Source organism: Stegostoma tigrinum, chromosome 12 (genome assembly GCF_030684315.1).
Source record: "Stegostoma tigrinum isolate sSteTig4 chromosome 12, sSteTig4.hap1, whole genome shotgun sequence".
NCBI classification, from domain to species: Eukaryota; Metazoa; Chordata; class Chondrichthyes; order Orectolobiformes; family Stegostomatidae; genus Stegostoma; species Stegostoma tigrinum.
In genome coordinates, this window is record NC_081365.1 from 9,631,333 (window position 1) to 9,651,086 (window position 19,754).

At 43.6% G+C, this 19,754-nt stretch overlaps 1 protein-coding gene across 3 annotated transcripts in view; it reads right to left on the reverse strand.

Annotated features, from left to right (window-relative positions):
- Positions 1 to 19,754, reverse strand: part of LOC125457009 (neural cell adhesion molecule 2-like) — a 1,449,549-nt gene that overhangs the window by 63,103 nt on the left and 1,366,692 nt on the right. The window lies entirely within an intron of this gene.

Below are 19,754 nucleotides of genomic sequence, written 5' to 3' on the forward strand. Positions count from 1 at the left end.
ATTGGGGTCATTTAAGAGACTGCTGGACATGCATATGGTCACAGAAATTTGAGGGTGCATCCATGAGGATCAATGGTCGGCACAACATTGTGGGCTGAAGGGCCTGTTCTGTGCTGTACTGTTCTATGTTCTATGTTCTAACTATTTCCATTGGAAAGACAATTAAGTAAGAAAAGAAATCATGACTTAAAGAATTTAACAGTTGGATCAGAGGTAAAATTAGGATGACTGTACTCAGCAGGTGTTTAGGATCTGGAATATATTGCCTCAAAGGATATGGAAGCAAATTCAATTGAAGGCTTTCAAAATGCTGTTCGATAATATTTTGAGAGGAAAGGATTACCTGCCTAAAAGGGACAAGGGAAATGAAATAACCAGATTGTCCTTCAAAAAAACTTCAACAAGAATAAATATCTTTCTATGAGTCTATGATACAAATGAGCTGTTCTGAATATAAGTACATCTTTGCTAATCTATTATTGTAAATAAATAAAAAATAATTGTATTAATGTAGTGTTTTTCCTGACCTTGGGACATGCCAAAACATTCTACAACCAATGATATGAGGTGAAATCATAGAATCCCTGCAGTTTGGAAGCAGGCCATTCAGCCCATCAAGTTCACACCCGCTTGGAAAAATATCCACTCAGACCCAACCCCATATCTCTGTAACCCTGTATTTCCCAGGCTAATCCATTTAGCCTACACATCCCTGGGCACTATGGGCAATTTAGCATGGCCAATCCACCTAACCTGCACATCTTTGGATTGTGGGAGGAAACCAGAGCACCCAGAGGAAACCCATGCAGACATGGAAAGAATGTGCAAACTCCACACCTTTGGTTGAAGGTGGAATTGAACCCGTGTTGCTGGAGCTGTGAGGTGGTAGTGCTAACCACTTAACCAACCATGCCCCCCAAGAATGATACCTCGACTTCAGCAGTTGTTATGGACAGAGATTATACAAATTAGGCCTGTTTTCTCTTGAATTCAGAATTGTAAGGGTGTTTTTACAATTGTCATTTTTCAACATATTAACAGGAAATGACAGAGTTTATAAAGGTAAACTATTTCCATTGGTTACGGATTCCAGAACTAAGGGCATAATCTGTGAATTAGGATCAGACCATTCAGGAGAGATGTTAGGAAGCACTTCTACACACAAAAGGGTAGTAGACATGTGGAACTCTCCTCCACAAGTGGGAGTCGATGTTGGATCAGTTGTTAATTTTAAATCTAAGAGAGATAAATTGCTCTTAAACAAAGGAATGTTGGCCAAAGGTGTCAGTGTTAATGGGAACTGCAGATGCTGGAGAATTCCAAGATAATAAAATGTGAGGCTGGATGAACACAGCAGGCCAAGCAGCATCTCAGGAGCACAAAAGCTGACGTTTCACGCCTAGACCCTTCATCAGAGAGGGGGATGGGGAGAGGGAACTGGAATTTGTCTCCATATTCACAGCTAGTGCCTGTAATTGCTTGTATCACTTTGTCTCAAATTTTAAACTTAATGTTGATCTCTCTCTCTCTTTGTACACCTTCTCTGCAGCTCTAACACTGTACTCCTCACTCTGTTCTATTACTTCAATGCACTCTGTATGGTATGATCTGCCTGTATTGCACACAAAACAAAACTGTTCACTGTACCTAGGTGCATGTGACAATAATAAATCAAATCAAATCAAAAATTATTGCAGCCTTTGGTGGGATGTATGTCATGCTAACTTCTGTCGACAACAAATACACACAGTCCAATGTGGAATGTGTATGCAATTCGACGGGTACACAAGTCATATTATATTGCAGGGCAATATAATGGGGCCATTCATAAGCACGGGAAATGCTCATATCTTAGATCTTTAAAAGTAAACCACTGCATGAGGTCGCATTCTTAAATATGCAGAAATGCAGAAACTCTTGAGCAGCACTTCAGCAATGTGACTCAGTGAGAGCAATCTCAACTGTGGTCCAGAAATTTCTCTTCCAGAGCTTTCAGTAGAAAGTCAAAGGTGAATCTCCAATGGAATGCTGAACAAACACTGGACATTTAGAAGGACTGATTTTTTTTTGATAAGGCATTATGTTGAGACTAGGTCTGCTCTTTCTAGTGTATCTAAAAGTTCACACGACACTATTTAGAAGACAGGTAGGGGAATTCTGACTCACATTTATCCTATCAGTAATCAAGATTATCTGGTTACCATCTTACTCATAGAAACATAGAAACTGGCAGCAGGAGTAGGCTATCTGGCCCTTCGAGACTGCTCCACCACCCCACTTGAACATGAATGAACTTCTATCTCAATGCCACGTTCCTGCTTTCTCTCTGAACACCTTGATGTCTTTTATTCCTTTTGTGACGCTTAGCCACTTGCAATTAACCCTTGTGTTCTGAATAAAAACAGTCACCTGTGACTTCATCAGTTGTGAAGCTTGTTGGGATACCCAGAGGAGGGGATTGTGGTTTGTATGGAGACAAATTTGACAAATTTGTTATCGGAATGTTGGACTGAGGGGCAGGTGTAAGCCAAATAGTCCTTTGTCATTCAATGAGATACTGCTGTTCAAACTTGGGCCTTACAGGTCCAGAGCTGTTTGAGGCCAGAGGGCAAGGTCTTCTGCAGCCTGTCCCAATGGAAGTGAACATCCTTTTATCAGCCACAATCTAGGAACAGAGCTAGCACAGTGTACAGCACAATCAAAGGCACACTGAAGATAGGCATGAAGGGATTTCACAACTGTGCTTAACTAATTTCTTCATGGATTATTTGATGAGTTGTTTGATTAAGAAAGAAAGATTTTTAACATCAAAATAAACAAATCAAATAAAACGTGGTAGTTTTGTAGTTTCTTTTATTTTAATGGATGCCACGTTGGCCAGTAACACAGGAAAGGGAAGGTGCGTGACTGTGGTACAATGGAGATTGGGGAGAACTGTTAAGTAATTGCAGACAGCTTGCAACAAAAGGAACTTTCAGTTGCCTCCACCTTTCCTTTTCTTTCTCATTCTCTTCCTTCTCCTCCTTAACTGCTCACAACAAGGAAAGGACAGGGTGTAAGTTCATTGTTCTTTAAAAGTGGAGTCCCAGGTAGACAGGTTAATGATGAAGGCATCTGGTACACTTGCCTTTATTGGTCAGTGCATTGATTATAGGAATTGGGAGGTCATGTTGCGGCTGAACAGGACATTGATTAAGCTACCTTTGGAATACTGTGTGCAATTCTGTTCTCTCTATGACGGGAATGATATTGTGAAACTTGAAAGGGTTCAGAAAAGATTCACAAGTAAGTTGCCGGGTTTGGAGGGTTGGAGATCTAGGGAAAGGTTGCACAGGCTCATGCTATTTTCCCTGGAGCCTCGGAGTCTAGCAGGTGACCTTATAGACGTCCTTTATATAGATATAGTCCTTTATAGAACTTTATAAAATCACGAGGGGCATTTACAGGGTAAATAGGCAAGGTCTTTTCCCCGGGGTGGGAGAGGCCAAAACTCGAGGGCGTAGGTTTAAGGTGAGAGTGGAAAGATTTAAAAGGGACCTGAGGGGCAACTTTTCACATAAAGGGTGATGCATGTATGGAATGAGCTGCCAGAGGAAGTGGTGGAGGCTGGTATAATTACAACATTTAAAAGGCATCTGGATGGGTACATGAAAATGAAGGGTTTAGAAGGATATGGGCCAAATACTGGCAAATGGGACCAGATTAATTTAGAATAGCTGGTTGGCATTGATGAGTTGGACTGAAGGATTTATTTCCATGCTGTACAGCTCTATGACTCTATGACTCAATAGTTGCCAGTGGGAGTCAGAGTGGGAGATTGGGATCAGACTCCAGACAATTCTACTCTGGACCTGTTGATCCTATGTCTATGGGTGGCACTGGATTCACTGTTACTTATATAGGAATGGAAGATTTAATCCTATTAACTCAGCTGCTCCTGTGTGATCCCCTATCAGTGCTGTGCTCACTAACTTTTAATTGGTTTCCCGGCAAGATACATCATAATTTTGAAATATTCATCCCTGTTTTCAAATCCGTCCATTGCCTTGCTCCTCCCAATCTCCATAGTCTCCATTTAGGCAACAAATCTCTCATGATATATGTACTCCTCTAATTCTGACCTCTTGTGAACTTTCATAAGTGTTCTACAATTGCTGGCTGTGCCTTCAGCTGACCAGCCCCCGAGCTTCAAAATTCGCTCTGTAAACTTCTCTGCCTCTCTGTCTTGCTTATCACCTTTGAGATGCTCCTTATAACTGAAATCTTTGGCAAAGTTTCTGGACATTTCACCTGATATCGCCTTATATGATTTGGTGTCTTATTTGTGTTTTAAAAGAATGTAAGAACATAAGAAATAGGAACAGGAGTAGGCCATCTGGCCCTAGAACATGATCTGCCATTCAATAAGATCAGCTCCACTTAACCTGTAACTCACCATAACCCATAATTCCTTTACTGTTCAAAAATCTATCTATCTTTGCCTTAAAAAAACATTCAACAAGGTAGCCTCAACTATTTCACTGGGCCGGGAATTCCACAGGCTCACAGCTCTTTGGGAGAAGAAATTCCTCCTCATCTCAGTTCTTAATCTGCTCCTCTTATTTTGAGACTATGCCCTCTAGTTCTAGTTTCACCTACCAGTGGAAACAACCTCCCTGCTTCTATCTTATCTATTCTCTTCATAATTTCATATGTTTCCATAAGATCACCGCTCATTCTTCTAAATTCCAATGGGTATAGTCCCAGTCTAGAACATAGAACATAGAACAGCACAGCACAGTGCAGGCCTTTCGGCCCATAATGTTGTGCCGAACTTTTACCCTAAACTAAGGCCTATCTAACCTCCACCCTGACCTTATACAATCATCCATATGCCTATCTAATAGCCGCTTAAATATACCGAATGAGGCCGACTCCACTACCCTCTACGATAATGCATTCCACGCCCCCTCCCTCTCTCTGAGTAAAGAACCTACCTCTGACGTCTCCCCTATATCTACCTCCTTTCACTTTAAAACTATGTCCCCTCGTAAAAGTTACCTCCACCCTAGGAAAATCTCTCTGGCTGTCTACTCTATCTATACCACTGATCATTTTGTACACCTTTATCAAGTCACCTTCATCCTTCGTTGTTCTGAAGAGAAGAGCCCTAGCTCTCTCAACCCTTCCTTGTTAGACCTTCTCTCCATTCCAGGCAATATCCTGGTAAGTCTCCTCTGCACCATTTCCAATGCTTCCACATCTTTCCTGTAATGAGGTGACCAGAACTGGACACAATTTTCCAGATGTGGCTGAACCAGGCTTTTGTACAGCTGGAGCATAACTTCTTGGCTCTTGAGCTCAATCCCTCTATTAATGAAAGCTAACACACCATACGCCTTCTTAACAACTCTATCCACCTGGGTGGCAGCTTTTGGGGAACTGTGAACATGAACGCCAAGATCCCTCTGCTCTTCTACACTGCCAAGAATTTTTCCGTTAACCCTGTATTCTACCTTCAAGTTTGTCCTTCCAAAATGAATCACCTCACATTTTTCAGGGTTAAACTCCATCTGTTACTTCTCAGCCCAGCTCTGCATTCTATCAATGTCCCTTTGTAACCTAGAACAGCCTTCCACACTGTCCACACCATGATCCATCTTCATATCGTCCACAAACTTGCTAATCAACCCTTCCACTCCTTCTTCCAAATCATTTATAAAAATCACAAATAGAAGAGGACCCAGAACAGATGCTTGTGTTACACCACTCGTAACTGAGCACCATGCTGAATATTTTCTGTCCACAACCACCCTTTGCCTTCTAAGGGTCTGCCAATTCTGAATCCAATCTGCCACATTTCCCCCTATCCCATGCCTCCTTACCTTCTGCATGAGCCTACATGGGGAACCTTATCAAATGCCAGTCCATGTATACCACATCCACTGCTCTACCTTCATCCACGTGTTTGGTCACCTCTTCAAAGAATTCAATAAGGTTTGTGAGTCATGATCTATCCCTCATAAATCCATGCTGACTATCACGAATCAAACTGTGCCTTTCCAAGTGATCATAAATCCTGTCTCTCAGAGTCCTTTCCAATAATTTGCCTACCACTGATGTAAGACTCACTGGCTTGTAATTTCTGTGGTTATCCCTGTTCCCTTTTTTGATCAAGGGAATGATGTTTGCCTCTTTCCAATCTTCTGGCACTATACCCGTGGATAGTGAGGATGAAAAGATCATCGCCAAAGGCCCTGCGATCTTGTCCCCCACTTCCCATAGAATCCTTGGATAAATCCCATCAGGCCCAGGGTCTTAACTGTTTTCAACTTCCTCAGAATTCCTAGCACATCTTCTTTACTAACATCAACCTCCTCTAGCCGACCTGCCCTCCTCTACAACTAGGTCCCTCTCAGTTGTGAATCCTGAAGAAAAGTATTCATTAAACACCTCTCCTATCTCTTTCAGCTCTGTGCACAATTTCCCTTTGCAATTCTTGATTGGCCCTACCTCTTCTCTGGTTATTCTCTTGTTGTGCACATACGTGTAAAAAGCCTTGAAGTTTTCCTTGATCCTATCAGATGAAGGGTCCAGGCCTGAAACATCAGCTTTCCTGCTCCTCTGATGCTGCTTGGCCTGCTGTGTTCATCCAGCTCTTCACCTTGTATTCTCAGATTCTCCAGCATCTGCAGTTTCTATTATCTCTAAGGTTTTCTCATACCCTCTTATAGCTCTCGTAAGCTTTTCTACATCTCCTTCCTGGATAACTTGTCTCCCTCTGGAGCCTTTTCTATTCCTGTTTTCCTAAACCTTACATAAGCCTCCTTCTTTTTCTTCACCAGCCATTCGACCTTTCTTGAGAACCAAGCCTCCCTCACTCGACCGTATCTTCTCTGCCTGTTAGGGGAAAACATATTGAGCACATGCAGTATGCATTCCTTAAACAATCTCCACATTTCTGTGATGCCCTTCTCTGACAGCATCTGTTCCTAATTTATGTTACCCAGTTCTTGCCTAACTGAATTGTAATTACCCTTCCCCCAAATGTAAACTTTACCCTGTATATGTACCTATCCTTATCCATGACTGTCGTGAAAAAAACAGAGTTATGATTGCTGTCTCTTCAATCCTTTCTCATAAGCCAACCCTTCCAACTCCAGAATCAACCTGGTGAACTTCCACGACACCCCCTCTAGTGCCAGGACATCCTTTCTTAAGCAAGGAAACATTAACAGTCCATTTTGTGGTTATTCGCGACCAAAATGGAAGACCTTACATTTACCAACATTGTCTGCCAGACCCTTTCTGACTCACTTAGCCTGCCTCGAGCACCATGTAGACTTTCAGCTATTTCAGAAAGCATTTACAAAATGACTCTGGAATTAAGAAAACAAAGTCTGGAATTAAGTCTACTGATGACCATGAAACTCTTGGCGATTGTCAGGAAAAAAATTGTCTGGTTCATCAATGTCCTTTAGAGAAGGAAATCTACTAGCTGGTCTGGCTGACATGTGACTCCAGACCCACAGCAATGTGGTTTACTCTTAACTATGATAACAAAGTGTGGAGCTGATGAACACAGCAGGCCAAGCAGCAACCCCACCACCCAAGACATTTTTCCATCCCCACCCTTGTCTGCTTTCCGGAGAGACCACTCTCTCCGTGACTCCCTTGTTCGCTCCACACTGCCCTCGAACCCCACCACACCCGGCACCTTCCCCTGCAACCTTGCCCCCACGCCTCCTCCCTCACCCCTATCCCAGGCCCCAAGATGACTTTCCATATTAAGCAGAGGTTCACCTGCACATCTGCCAATGTGGTATACTTCATCCATTGTACCTGGTTTGGATTCCTCTACATTGGGGAAACCACGCGGAGGGTTGGGGACCGCTTTGGAGAACACCTCCGCTCGGTTCGCAATAAACAACTGCACCTCCCAGTCGCAAACCATTTCCATTCCCGCTCCCATTCTTTAGATGACATGTCCATCATGGGCCTTCTGCAGTGCCACAATGATGCCACCCGAAGGTTGCAGGAACAGCAACTCATATTCCGCTTGGGAACCCTGCAGCCCAATGGCATCAATGTGGACTTCACCAGCTTCAAAATCTTCCCTTCCCCCACCGCATCCCAAAACCAGCCCAGTTCGTCCCCTCCCCCCACTGCACCACACAACCAGCCCAGCTCTTACCCCCCACCCACTGCATCCCAAAACCAGTCCAACCTGTCTCTGCCTCCCTAACCTGTTCTTCCTCTCACCCATCCCTTCCTTCCACCCCAGGCCGCACCTCCATCTCCTACCTACTAACCTCATCCCACCTCCTTGACCTGTCCATCTTCCCTGGACTGACCTATCCCCTCCCTACCTCCCCACCTATACTCTCCTCTCCACCTATCTTCTTTTCTCTCCATCTTTGGTCTGCCTCTCCCTCTCTCCCTATTTATTCCAGAACCCTCACCCCATCCCCCTCTCTGATGGAGGGTCTAGGCCCGAAACGTCAGCTTTTGTGCTCCTGAGACGCTGCTTGGCCTGCTGTGTTCATCCAGCCTCACATTTTCGTATCTTAGGAGCAATGCTTTCTCATGGAATACTATTACCATAATTTATATCCACATAGTGCACTTAACATAGTAAATCACCCCAAGGGAATTCACAGATGTATTATGGCTGCAAGTCTACATGATGCTAGAGGCAGGTTAAGTGAGGGACCAAGGGTCTGGCATACAATGTTGGTAAATGTAAGGTCTTCCATTCTGGTAGCGAAAAACAACAAAAAGGACTATTATTTAAGTGGTGAAAAGTTGCAGCTTATTGTATCCTTATGCATGAATCATAGAAGGTTGGTTTGCTGGTGCAGCAGATAATTAAGAAGGCAAATGGAATATTGTCCATCATTGTTAGAGGGATTGTGTTTAAAAATAAGGAGGTTATGCTGCAACTGTATAGAATATAGAACATAGAACATAGAAAAGTACAGCACAGTACAGGCCCTTCGGCCCAAGATGTTGTGCCGTGGAATAATCCTTATCCAAAAATAATCTAACCTACATTCCCCTCAATTCACTGCTGTCCATGTGCATGTCCAGCAGTCGCTTAAATGTCACTAATGACTCTGCTTCCATGACTACCACTGGTAAACTATTCCATGCGCTCACAACTCTCTGGGTGAAGATCCTACCTCTGACGTCTCCTCTATACCTTCCTCCTAACACCTTAAAACTATGACCCCTCGTGGCAGTCAATCCTGCCCTGGGGAAAAGTCTCTGGCTATCGACTCTATCAATGCCTCTCATTACCTTGTACACCTCGATCAGGTCACCTCTCTTCCTCCTTCTCTCCAGAGAGAAAAGTCCGAGCTCAGTCAACCTCTCCTCGTAAGACAAGCCCTCCAGTCCAGGCAGCATCCTGGTAAACCTCCTTTGCACCCTCTCCAAAGCCTCCACATCTTTCCTATAATAGGGCGACCAGAACTGGACACAATATTCCAAGTGTGGTCTCACCAGGGTTTTGTAGAGCTGCAGCATAACCTCACGGCTCTTAAACCTGATCTCCCTGTTCATGAAAGCCGAAACACCTTATGCTTTCTTAACAACCTTATCCACCTGGGTGGCAACTTTGAGGTAGCTATGCACTTGAACACCAAGATCCCGCTGTTCCTCCACACTGCCGAGAATCCTGCCTTTAATCCTATATTCAGCATTTAAGTTCGACCTTCCAAAATGCATCACTTTGCATTTATCCAGGTTGAACTCCATCTGCCATTTCTCAGCCCAGCTCTGCATTCTGTCAATGTCTCACTGAAGCCTGCAATAGCCCTCGATACTGTCAACGGCACCTCCAACCTTTGTGTCATCAGCAAACATACTAACCCACCCCTCAACCTCCTCATCCAAGTCATTTATAAAAACTACAAAGAGCAGAGGCCCAAGAACAGAGCCCTACGGGACACCACTCAGCACTGACCGCCAGGCAGAATATTTACCATCTACAACCACTCTCTGCCTCCTGTCAGCCAACCAATTCTCAATCCAGACAGCCAAATCACCCTGTATCCCATACCTCCTGACTTTATGAATGAGCCTGCCGTGGGGAACCTTATCAAATGCCTTGCTGAAGTGGGTGAAGGTGAGGAGACACCTGGAGTAATGTGTAAAGATTTGGTTTCCTTGCTTAAGAAAGGATGTCCTGGCACTAGAGGGGGTGTAGTGGAAGTTCACTCGGTTGATTCTGGAGTTGAAAGGGTTGGCTTATGAGAAAGGATTGAATAGACAGCGATCACAACTCTGTTTCTTTCACAACAGTCATGGATAAGGATAGGTACATATAGCAGGGTAAAGTTTACAATTGGGGGAAGGGTAATTACAATTCAGTTAGGCAAGAACTGGATAACATAACTTAGGAACAGTTGCTGTCAGGGAAGAGCACCACAGAAATGTGGAGATTGTTTAAGGAATGCATATTGCATGTGCTCAATATGTTTGTCCCTAGCAGGCAGGGAAGATGCCGTCTGCTCGGCCTGCTGTGTTCATCTATCTCCACACTTTGTTATCTTGGATTCTCCAGCATCTGCAGTTCCCATTTACTCTTAACTATCCTCTGGGCAATTAGCGACGGACAATAAATGCTGGTGTAGCCAGCAACGTCAATATCCTATGAATGAATAAGAAAAGACAATGAGCATTGACTGTGTTTAGAGGCATATGTGTATATGCTGTGTATTTCTGTAAATAAAATCTTGTGAAGTGTGTGAAATATGGTCTTCCATCCTTCACCACTTGGCTTTCTGGAATAGAACATGCACATTCCTTGTCTGATGCACGATCCATTGGGAGCTATTTTTCTCTCATTTCTGTTTCTTTTATGCTTTGCTTCATCCTTAGACCAAAAGAAAATTCACAATGCAAGGGAATAATTTCTGGCAAATGTGCTTCCCTGATACAATTTATGTAATTGGCACTTACAGCTACTGGCTATCATGGCTAATAGATGGATGTCAATGAGTTGCAGAGCAGTAATTCAGCTCAGTCATTCTGATAAAGTGATAAAACATAAGTGCAGGGTTTCATCAGCTCATGCACATCTTCAGACCCTACAATGGAAAACCTGTCTTCAACTCATTTACTGACATTATTAATGTATATCATCTGATCTTCGTCCTTTAACATGCAACTTCTGAGATTTGTGTTACTAGGTGACTTCTGAGTCCCCGGGCCTCTGATCATTTAAATTCTTCCTCATGAGACATGGTGCCTGGGTGAATCACAGTATTGAAGCTCTCTGACTGCAGATGTCTCAACTTTATGTCAAGGGCATACAGGCTGTAACACAATCATGATTCGATTTTTAATTCCAGATTTTTATTGAATTCACAATTACATTGTATTTGAATATGGGTCCCCAATACAATGTCTGATTTTCTGAATTACCATATCAGCAACAATAGCACAAGTCAGCACCTTCTCCCTTTTGTTGCTCAAAAACTGTGTCCTAGCTCTGCAAATCTTCTGGAAATAGCTTGTCATTTTTCATACTCATTCGTCATTCTGCCTTTACTGGGCGCTTCTTATTCTTATGAAGATTATTTTATTGCACAGTGTTGAAACTGATGGCTCATCACTGTCATTGGCCTACTCTTTGTGTTAGCTTGTGTTGTGTGTCTTTGGACTATTTATTTATTGGAATGTGGATAGATTTTATTGCTCCCCTGGGGTTAGGTTGACGACTTTTGCTCAAGATTTCTCTGTGAGGCACAATTACAACAGCTTTGTCCAAAGCTTCCTTCGATGGTAATGATCTGGCAAAGTCTTATTAGTTAGTGCAGCAACAATTCTGGACTTGCTGAATTCTGATTTCAGAGCTCCATAGTCACAGCTTCCCATTGATTTGTAGACCTCATTAAATAAGTTATTCATAAATTCCACTGGATGCTGAACTCTTCTGACTAAGCTTGCCATTTTAAGAATGTTATTTGCCCTCAGATTAAAGTAATTATCAAAAGCTTTTGGTACATCTTCGAAGTGACTCAAAATAATACGTAAAAGAAACATAGGTGAAGTGGGGAAAACCATTTTCATTCAGTAAGTGGTTAGGGTAGGGGAATGAACTGATGGAAGTGTGATGGAGGCAGGTTCAACTGAAGCATTGAGGAGGGCACCGGATGATTATTTGAATAAAAATTGTGTACAAGAATATGGGGAGAAAACAAATTAGACCAAATGATGATGCTCATTTAAGAAGCCAGTGCAGGCATAATGCGCCAAATGCCCTCATTGCATATCGCACATTGCAATACCCTCCAGTCCCAGCACGCCCTGGCACTTTTCCCTGCAATCGAAGCAAGTGCTATACCAGTCCCTATGCCTCCCCCCCTCACCCCAATCCCAGGCCCTAGGAAGATTTTTCGCATCAAACAGATGTTCACCTGCGCATCTGTCCATGTTATATACTGTATCCACTGTTCCCCTTGTGGCCTCCTCTACATAGGGGAGACCAAATGGAGGCTTGGGGAGCGCTTTGCGGAACACCTATGCTCTGTTTGCAACAAACAACTACACCTCCCGGTCGCGAACCATTTCAATTTCCGTCCCCCCACTCCTCAGACAACATGTCCATCCTGGGCCTCCTGCATTGCCACAACGACGCCACCCGAAAGATGCAGGAACAGCATCTCAGATTTCGCTTGGGAACCCTGCAGCCCAATGATATCAATGTGGATTTCCCAAGCTTCAAAATCTCCCCTCCCCCGATCTCATGCCAAAACCAGGCCAGCTAGTCCCCGCCTCCATATATATTCCTCCCACCTCAAGCCCCTCCCCCATCCCCTACCCACTAACCTCATCCCCCACCGACCTGTCCGTCCTCCCTGGGCTGACCTACCCCCTCCCTAACTCCCCACCTACATTCACCTTCACTGGCTCTAACCGCGCCCACCCCCACCTTTGACCTGTCTGTCTCCTCTCGCCCTATCTTCTCCTTTGTACATCTTCCATCCACCTCCCCATGTCTCTCTATTTATTTCTGAATCCCCTTCCCCTCCCCCATTTCTGAAGAAGGGTCCCAACCTGAAACATCAAACTCTCCTGCTCCTCTGATGCTGCTTGGCCTGCTGTGTCAGAGCAATACCTGTGTGGTTCTGTGAAAAGTATGTGTCCTTGAAAAGTAATTTGGTGATTTATATACGTACAACATCTGTACGGACTACAATGGTGCGTTTACTTAGGAGCAGGAAAGCTGACATTTCGGAAGGGTCTAGGCCTGAAACATCAGCTTTCCAGCTCCTAAGATGCTGTTTGGCCTGCTGCGTTCATCCAGCTCCTCACCAATTTGGTCTAATTTGTTTTCTCCCCATATTCTTGTACATAATTTTTATCCAAATAATCATCCAGTGCCCTCCTCAATGCTTCAGTTGAACCTGCCTCCATCACACTTCCATCAGTTCATTCCATACCCTAACCGTTCACTGAATGAAAATGGTTTTCCCCACTTCACCTTTGTTTCTTTTACATATTATTTTGAGTCACTTTGAAGGTGTTATCTTGGATTCTCCAACATTTGCAGTTCCTATTATCTCTGGTGCATTTACTTGTTCAGTTTAATATTAAGCATTTCATTTTGAAGCAAGAGATAACAAGGTGTAGAGCTGGGTGAAGATAGCAGGCCATGCAGCATCAGCGATGCAGGAGAGCTGATGTTTCGGGTCAGGACCCTTCTTCAGAAATGGAGGAGGGGAAGGGCTGCAGGGTTCCCAAGCGAAATATGAGGTGCTGTTTCTGCAAGCTTTGGGTGGCATCGTTGTGGCACCGGAGGATGCCCAGGGTGGATATGTCATCCAAGGAGTGGGAGGGGGAGTTGTGAAGCGAATGTAAGTGGGTGTTCCAACCCCCATCCCAACTCCCCACTCACACTCACCTTTACTGGCTCCATCCCCGCCTCCTTGACCTGTCCATCTCCTCTCCACCTATCTGCTCCTTTATCCATCTTCCATTCACCTCCTCTTCTGTCTCTGTTTATTTCAGAATCCTCTTCCCCTCCCCCATTTCTGAAGAAGGGTCCAAACCTGAAACGTCAGCTTTCCTGCTCCTCTGATGCTGCTTGGCCTGCTGCGTTCACCCAGCTCTACACCTTGTTATCTCAGATTTTCCAGCATCGGCAATTCTTGCTAGCTCTAATTTTGAAGTAATTCTGTATCTTAAAGAAATGTTTTCACCAAGATAGTTCTGATATTTCAGAAGGGCTGTAGAGGTAATCCAGAGAATTATAGGCCAAGTCAGTGGTTGGGAAGCTAATGGAAAAAATCCTGAAGGACAGCATCTATCTCCACTTGTGAGAGGCACGGCTTGATCAGAGACAGTCAGCTTGGCTTCATCAGAGGAAGGTCATGCCTAATAAATTTGGTTGAATTTTTTGAGGAAGGGACCAGGTGTGTAGATGAGTATAGATCAGTTGATGCAGTTTATTGGATTTCAGCAAAGCCTTTAACAATTCCCATATCGGGAAGAAAGCAAATGCACATGGGATACGCAGAGTAATTTAATAAAGTGGGTTCAAAATTGGCTCAGTTGTAGGGGATAGAGGGTGATGACAGAAGACAGCTTTAGTGACTGGAAGCCAGTGTCCAGTGGCATACCACAGGGATCTGTGCTGGGTCCACAATTATTTATCATTCGCATAACTGACACAGATGACCGCATGGGGAGTTGGATTATTACATCTGTGGTTGACACAAAGATTGATTGGGTGATTAACAATGAGGTTGAGTGACTTGGGCCACTGGAAAATATAAATGGGATGCTCAAATGGGCAGATAAGAGGCATATGGAATTCAACCCTGAAAAGTGAGAGGCAATACACTTTGGAAGGAGTAAATTGAAGAGAAAGTATTCAGTCAACTGCACAACACTAGGAAGTTCAGCAGAATAAAGGGACCTCAGAGTGTTTGTCTAAAGGTGGAATGGTATGTTAGTAGGTTGGTGAAAGAGATATATGGCACACTAGCCTTAATCGAAGCATAGATTACAAAAGCGGGAAAGACATGTTGGAGTTGCACAGACATTTGATGAGTCCACAGGTAGAGTACTGTGTGCAATTCTGGTTGTAACATTACAGGAAGGATGTGATTGCATTGGAGGGAGTGCAGAGAAGATTCAACAGCGTGCTGCCTGGGATAGAAAATTTAAACAAGGAAAGGTTGGACAAGCTTGGGGTCTTTTTTTTGTTGGAGCAGAGCAGACCAAGGGGCAATCTGATTGAGGTGTACAACATTATGAGTGGCATGGACAGAGTGGATTAGAAACAGCAGTTCCCCTTGGTTGAAGGGTCACTCATAAAGGGACACAGAACAAGGTGAGGGCAGGATGTTCAGGGACATGCCGGGAAATTCCTGGAGGCCTGGCGTTCCAACTGGAACTCCATCAACAAATACATTGAACTGGATCCGATACACAAACCACTGAAAAACAGAATCAGAAGTGATGCCAGCAAACAGAGGCATATAAGTAACACATGGGACAGAACACCAATGCTTCACCGGAGGCATGCTGATGATGTTACCTAGCAGAGTGACAAAATGTCTGCAATCAAACACACCATCTCAGCGAGCGAGTCTACAACCTCACCTCATCTCTCCTTTAAGTGGGTGACCTCTGATTTGTAATGTTGTCTCCTATTTCTGAATTGTTCATATTTAATTGTCAAGACTCCACATTGCATTGTATGTTTCAAGTGAGACATCACTGACTATTTTCAATCCAGCAGGTACAAACCTAACCTGTTCAACCCATCATTGTAAGACTAACCTCACATTCCAGCCATTAACCTTTCTCTGAAATGCATTAATATCTATCTTTTAGTAAAGGGATTTAAGTTGTCTGCACAATACTCCAGATGCATTCTCACAAAGGCCCTGTATAACAAAAGGATGGCTTCACTATTTTGCATTCAACACTCCTTGCAGTAAATGACAATTGTCAACAATTAATTTGTTATGGAGGGATTGTCATATGAGCAAAGGTTAAACAGTTTGGGACTCCACTTATTGGAGTTTAGAAGAATGAGAGGTGATCTCAAGGAAACATGTTGAATTTTTAAGTGACTTGACAGTGTAAAAGCTGAGAGGATGTTTACCCCTCATTGGACAGTCCAGGACCAGAGGGCATAGTCTCAAATCAACAGGCACTATCTTAAGACTAAGACGAGAAAAAAATTCTTCCCTGAGAGTGTTGTAAGTCTTTGGAACTCCTTGCCACAGAGAGCTATGGGAGCAGGCTTGATTAAGGAGCTTAAGATGAAGGAGCCCCTAGGGGGCAGTGACCATGGTCCGATAGAATTCACCCTGCAGATGGAGAGGGAGAAACTGAAATCAGATGTAACAGTATTTCAAATCAGTAAAAGTAACTACAGAGACATGAGGGAGAAGCTGGCCAGAGTTGATTGGTAGAGAAACCCAGCAGGGAAGATGATGGAGCAGGAATAGCAGGAGTTTCTGGTGGTAATTTGGGAGGCACAAAAGTAAATCATCCCAAGTAAGAAGAAACATATTAAGAGGAGGATGAGGCAATCATGGCTGACAAGGGAAGTCAGGGACAGCATAAAATCAAAACAAAAAGCATATAATCTGGTCAAGATTAGTAGGAAGCTAAAGGATTGGGAATTCTTTAAAAACAAGCAGGTGATAACTAAAACAGCAATCGGAGGGGGATATGGGACGGAAATGAAATGAGGTTAAGCTGGCTTGTAACTTAAAAGAAGATTTTGACAGTTTTCTTTTAGATATCTACGGAGAGAGACAAGAGTGGACATTGAACCACTGGAAAATGATGCTGGAGAAGTGGTACCGGGGAACAAAGAAATAGAGGAGAAACTGAAGAGGTGCTTTGCAGCTGTTTTCACAATGGACAATATCAATAGCATACCAGAGCTTCAAGACAGTCACCGGGCAGAGTGAGTGCAGTGAAGGAAAATATACCAGGGAAGCTGCATGGTCTGAAGGTGGATAAATCACTTTGACTGGATGGACTACACTCCAGAGGTCTGAAGGAGATAGCTGAAGAGCTGTGGTGGTATTGGTGGTGATCTTTCAGGAATCACTGGGGCCAGGGAGGGCCCAGAACATTGTACAATGGCTAATGCAACATCCCTGTTTAAGAAGGGAGGGAGGCAGAGACAGATAACCTTCGGCTGGTGCCTGGCCTTGGTCATTCGTAAGATTTCAGAGCCCATTATTAAAGATGAGATTACGGAGTACGTGGAAGTACATAGTAAAATAGGGCTGAGTCATAGAACATAGAACATAGAACATAGAACAGTACAGCACAGAACAGGCCCTTCAGCCCACAATGTTGTGCCGACCATTGATCCTCATGGATGCACCCTCAAAGTGAGACATCACTGACTATTTTCAGTGCTTAGCTATTGAAATGGTCTGTCAGGACATGTGCCTGCGGTTGGGGTTCAGGGGCCAATTCATGGGCAGCTGTGATAAGAGTGTACAACTAGGATCTAGAAAGAATGAGTCAGTACGGCTTTGTCAAGGGCAGGTCATGCCTGACAAATTTGCTAGACTCCTTTGAGGGAATGATGAGCAAGTTATACAGAGAGCCAGTGTAAATGATCTATTTGGATTTACAGAGGCCCTTGATGATGTGTCGCACAGGCAGCTGTGAAATAAGAGCCCATGGCATTAGGGGCAAGTACTGGCATTGACAGATGGTTGCCTGACTGGAGCTAGGCAGTAGGTGGAGATAGAGGAGTGTTTTTCAGGATGGCAGCAGGTGACTAATGGGCTTCCACAGGGGCCAGTGTTGAGATCACAACTACACATGTTATATATCAAAGATTTGGACGAAGGAACTGAGGTCATTCTTGCTAAGTTTTAAGATGACACAAAGCTAGGTGGAGGAACAGGTAGTGTTGAGGAATTGGGGACTTGGATAAGCTAGAAAAATGGACAAAGAAGTGACAGACAGGATACAATGTGGGAAAATGTGAAGGTATGCATTTTGGTAGGAAGAATAGAGGTGTAGGCCATTGTCTAAATGGAGTAAGGTTGCCGCAAACTGAAGCACACATTGACTTGGGAGTGTTAGTTCACGATTCTTTTAAGGTTATTGTGTAGGCTCAGTTGGCAATTAGGAAGGCAAATGCTGTGTTAGTATTCATTTAAGAGGGCTAGAATACAAGAACAGAGATGCACTGCTGAAGCTATATAAGGTTCTGTTCAAACCACATTTGGAATATTGTGAGAAATCTAAGGAAGTATCTAAGGAAGAGTGTTCTAGCCTTGGAGGGGGTCCAGAGGAAGTTTGCAAGAATGATCCTGGGGATGAATAGCTTGTCATATCAGGAAAGCTCAGGACTCTAGGTCTGGACTCGATGGATTTAGAAGGATGAAGGAGATCTGATTGAAGCTTCTAGAATACTAAGAGGCTGGATGGAATGGACATGGAGAAGATATTTCCACAAGTGGGAGAGATTAGGACCACAGGGCATAGCCTCAGGATGAAGGGATGAAACTTCAGGACTGAGATGAGAAGGGATTTCTTCAGCTAGAGAGTGGTGATTCTGTGGAACTTTTTGTCACAGAAGTGGGCCAAACTATTTAATGCATATATGACAGTAATAGATAGCTTCCTGATTGGTAAGCAAATCAAAAGTTACAGGGAAAAGGCAAGACAATGAGACTAAGCAACATGCTATGACCAACTGGCAGACGGCCTAATTCTGCTCCTGTGTCTCATGGTCCTATAATCCAATTGAATGACAGATCAGTCTTAAGGGGCCAAATGGCCAGCTTCTGTTGCTGTTTCTTTGGGTCTTATAAATCTTGTATTATCTTACTTCCAGCAATCTGAACTAAATGGACTTGTTTTTGTTCTTGTCTAATTATTCCTCGGCTTCCAAATTCAATCGACCCTCTTCAACCAGGCAGGTAGACAAATGCAAGATGATGTGTTTAAATAATTCCAACTACTTATTTTATTTCTGTAATGTGCTTAGCTATTGAAATGGTCTGTCAGGACATGTGCCTGCGGTTGGGGTTCAGGGGCCAATTCATGGGCAGCTGTGATAAGAGTGTACAACTAGGATCTAGAAAGAATGAGTAACCCCTCAGGCTTTCTTCATCAGAACATTTTTCTGTGATCCCACAAAAGTCTGATTGGAGCAGCAGACCAGAATGGTAAGATGCAGGTTAATTAACACAAATGTTCACAACAACATTTGCTGCATCACACACTGATTCAGTACCTGGATCCCTGCTGTATTAATTCAGCTCCCTTACATTGCAACATTATTCAGTTTTGTCAGCTGGCTCCTTCCATGGTCAGGCTCAGTAAATTCCATCATCATTTTAATATTAACCTTCTCTTATAACTACCTCTTCCATCACATAATCGGACAAAGTAACCTCTTCTCCCCATTGCTTGATTGAGTGCTCTTAGCTCCCACTGTGTTAGAAAGCCCATCCTCAGTTTCATCTACAGAAATAACATTATGAGAATGGCTTCAGGGCTAATTAATTTCATTCAGTTCAATATATTTGAGAAGCTGGGGCTTTTTTTCTTGGAAAAGGGGTTCAAAAGCATGGCCAATCTGAATGGAATAGATCAGAGTAAAAGGTTGAAATCAAGCAGAGGCTGATTTAATGTGATGCGATGGCAACATGAATGAAATTTCGCGACACCATGAATGGTTAGGCTACAGTTTGTGAGAGAGATAATGGGAACTGCAGATGCTGGAGAATCCAAGACAACAAAATGTGAGGCTGGATGAACAC